The sequence below is a fragment of the Octopus bimaculoides genome, chromosome 5, assembly GCF_001194135.2.
Source record: "Octopus bimaculoides isolate UCB-OBI-ISO-001 chromosome 5, ASM119413v2, whole genome shotgun sequence".
In the NCBI taxonomy this organism is placed as follows: domain Eukaryota; kingdom Metazoa; phylum Mollusca; class Cephalopoda; order Octopoda; family Octopodidae; genus Octopus; species Octopus bimaculoides.
Genome location: NC_068985.1, coordinates 35723154 through 35727646, shown reverse-complemented (window position 1 = coordinate 35727646; position 4493 = coordinate 35723154).

Sequence of the window (4493 nt, the reverse complement as noted above, 5' to 3'; positions counted from 1 at the left end):
TTCAAAGTACAAAGATCAGCAAGAATAGTTCTTCAAAGTACAAAGATCAGCAAGAATAAGATGGTTTCTTGATTTGAGTGAATAGAAGCTGGAGTATCAAACTTGAAGAATATATTTTGAAGATAGCAAATTACTGTAAGAACTGTCATATCCAAACATTCAAATGTAAACAAGTAATAGTAAGAGTTAAATCACAGTAGAGGACCTTTAGATAGACATTGCACTGAGATGCTCTAATGGTTGTATGGACTTGATAAGTTTGGCATGTAGGGGATGGCAGAATCAGTGTTACAATTCTTAACATGTGAGGCATGAAGTGGTGAGGGGCTGATTTCAGGATGCTGAATCTTGGGAAGAAGATGATAATGCTGCACAGTAAGTGATGAAATACTGTACTTAAGCAGACTCATCCAATCTATATGAGGATGGAAATAACAGGTGTAAAATGATGATGATGATGACGACGACAATGATGACAATGATGGTGATGATGATGATGACAATGATACCAGATTGATGTCAACTTTTGTGGTAGTCAAAACTTGAAAATAGAAAAGTTCTGTTTTTTCCCACTCTGATGATTGTCATCTCAGCCAGTGTGAAGACCATGTCACTCAAAACAACATCATGTCACCATAGATAGACATTGCACCTCTCATTAGCAGTATAAATTTCATTGTTTTAGTTATGAATATGCTACTTAGCAAATCTGGAACCTTTCCCACAAAAAAAAATATTTCTATCACCAAATATTCTTTTGGTTCTGATAAAACTAGTATCTATCCTTATCAACTAAATATTTGACATGTTTCCTATTTCACCTGTCTTCTCCTCCTCCTCCTCCTCCTCATCATCATCATCATCATCAATACCATAAACCACTATATGTAGTTGTTTGATATGCTAAATATAGCAATTAAATCTTCAAATTACACCTTACTGTCTTAATAAGGAAAGGACTCGTTGGTTAATACATATCTGAGATAAAAAGGGACAGGTTAGTCATGGCTGGAATTTTTTCAGTCACAGCTCTGCCCAGTCAGAACTGGCCTAGGGCTAAACACTATTAACATTAACATTTCCCACCTATCCTTCACCACCATCACATCTGCCACTACTCCTCCCCCCACTCTCCCATTCACCACCACAACTGCTATCTCTGTCACCACTACCACTATGATCATAGCCATGACCAACACCCTCATCCTCAAATCCTGCTACCAGTAACACCACTGCTATTGTCACTGTAATAACCCTGATCATCCTTGCCCATATTCAACATTCTCAACCTTGTCCTACCGCCACCATTACCATGACTTTTACTGTAACTGCAGTTGCTGTTACCACCATCTCTACCAGACTTATCTCTTATTCAAGAAATCACTTCCATAGATGTTGTTGCAGTCAATATAACTATTGTCACCAATACCACTAATACCATAGTTGCTACCGTAAGCGTCTTCCTTGTTCTAGTTATCAATTTTGGCAGCAGCATTATTATTTTCTTCTATATCGTTGGCACCGGTAACATTGTGATGATAATGATGAAGGAGGAGATGGTGGTGGTGGTGGTGGCAGCGGTGGTGGTGGTGGCAGCGGTGGTGGTGGTAATGAGGATGATGATGATGATTTGTTTGTGGAGGAACCAACATCATCATCATTAACACATCCTTATCCTGACTACCAATGTAATGTCTTCTTCCCTACCACACTCCCATTAAGTTTTATATCTCTGTGAAGCAACAGTGAAGCATTCAATGAGCTAATGAACTTAAGTCTACAGTTGCAAAAGTGACAAAACAGTACATTACACAAGCCTAACTGTAACTCTATATAGCATAGATACTTTTCTAGAGCTGATCATGTTTCAGTCTGCTTTTTCAGATGTTTTCCACTGCTTACTCAGAGGGCTCTTTCTTTAATAGTTATCATTTTTCACTGGGCTTTATGGTTTTTGAGAGGACTTATTCAAACATAGGCATCACAATTTAATATATGCATTCTTTATATGGAAATACATGCATAAATATATCATCATCATCATCATCATCATCATCATCATTTAATGTCCACTCTCCATGCTGGCATAGGTTACACGGTTTGACTGGAGCTGATAAGCAGGAGGTCTGCACCAAGTTCCAGTCTGATTTGGTATAGTTTCTACATGGCTGAATGCTCTTCCTAATGCCAACCACTCCAGGAGTGTAATGGGTGCTTTTATGTGCATTTATATGACACCAACGACGACCACAGCTATGATTCATTTAGATAAGTTTCAGCCAGTATTAGCCCAGGCCATGTCTGTATACATATATATATGCATGTGTGTCTGAATGTATGTGCATGTGTGTGTATGCATATATGTATATATGTGATTATATACATGCATACATACACACACATATATATATATATGTGCAAAAGAGACGACTGCTCTGAATGTTTTCTGTTTAAGTGTTTGTAGAGAATGAACACGATTAAGTTTATAATCTTTTGTATGTTTCCTGCTACGTTCGTGTGTTAGTGTCATGTGACAGTATATTTTGCGCCTGAAAAGAAAGCTAACACGGTTGACTGAACATGTTTAGTTATAATCAAGGCATTCCAAATTGAATCTGTCTGGTGGAAAAGTGGACAGGAGTCATTTGTATGTAGTCTAGTGGCTACAATTTAGGTTGTTAGTTGTGTAGCTTCCTCATGATAAGTGGCAGAATGAATTTTGAATGTGAATAGTTATTTGTATATGTACTCTGTTAAAGTTTGTTAAATTTTGATTTGTACTTTTGTATGAAAGTATTTTCTTTGTTTTTCTGTGCTTCAGCTGTGGTATTCACTGAACATAGGTAGAGTGGGAAGACCTGGAGTTTGAGGGACTTATATTTTGCTCATATGTCAATGTGACCACTCAGTGGAATCTCTCTAGTACTAGGGTCTTGTATTTGTTGTTGGTGAATGGTCAGTCTATTCCTTAGTGTAAGCTTTGTTTGACCCATGTAATCTCCATTACATCCTTGATGCTTGATAGCATATATTAAATTCCTTGAAGAAGATGTAAAGTGATGTTTTACAGTAAAAGTCTGTCCCAATTTGAATTTGTATGTTGTGTCTTCAATAAGGGTGATACAGGTCTCACAATTTGGGTAGCCACACTTTTTGACTGTTGTTGTATCGGTTGTGGTATATAGGTTCACTACATCAAAACATTCAACAGTAGTATCATTGTTTATGGATTTTGGAAAGTGGTTTAACAGGTCCAGGTCATCCCTCACAAGACTTAGTATGTATTTCAAAATAGGTTTCAATAATATATCTAAAAAGTTGCTGAGTGTGTATGTTTCACAGTTCAGGCCTGCTATGATTGGTCTAAATTTAAAGCCAGTGGGATATTGTATGTTTATGCAACTTGAACTTGGTTCTTTACATGCATTCTTAATAGTTTGATTCTTATGGATTTTTGTTGAGACCGTAGAAGTAGCTAGTCTTGCAATTAAAATGGGTTAGGTAGTCACATTCTTTGTTTGTTAAACCTTTTTGATGTTTGTGAATGAGTGTGTTCAGTTTAGTCATTGTCTTTGATTTTTGGCAATTATTTACCTTTTCATAGTGGGTCATATCTTGTAATATAGATAGTATATCTCTTTTGTAGTGTTCAATGTCCATAATAACTATTTGCACTTCCCTTATCTGTATTACACACACACACAGATATATATTTCATTTCAGCATCTCAGTCTACCAGTATTTTATATCCTAGCTAATCAGAGCTTTCTCAACTTCTATATCACAATATAATTACTACTGATATTTCATTCGTTTTCTAATACAATTCCCTTACTATGCCTGATAGCACCAATGACCAAATACTAAAGATTTAAGTTGACCATGTGTGTAAATAGCCCATATCAAACTTCAGCACAACATTTGGAGAATGCACTTATGAATTTGTTTTGCAAGATTCTTAATGTGAAATCATGTGTAGAAACAGATATTGTAATATTTTAGGATAGTCATTTTTTTTTCCTTACCAAATAAACACACGTACTATATATTCATTCTTCACTCGTTTATTATTGTTCTCATTTTGTCTTATGTCCATCGTCTGCAAATCTTTTGTCACACATCTGTGATCCACATGTATCCTCCTGTTCTGTTCAGTTGATTCTGTCTTTCTATGATGTGTATATTTATTTGCATTTGCATCTGTGTCTCTATGTGCATGTGTGTATGTGTGCATGCATGTGTGTGTAAGTGTGTATGTATGTGTGCGTGCATGCTTGTGTGTACACATGTCTGTGTTTTGTGTGTGTGTATACATGGGTTTTTGCTTACTATATTGTTTGTATCCTTGCCCTTTATATAGTTTCTTTACATTTTTTATTTATTTATCTCTATTTCTTATATTTCATCATAAGTATGTGCATGGATGTCTTTTGGATGTGTATACATGTATTTATCTATATATATAAAAATGAGAATGTGTGTCTGTCTGTCTG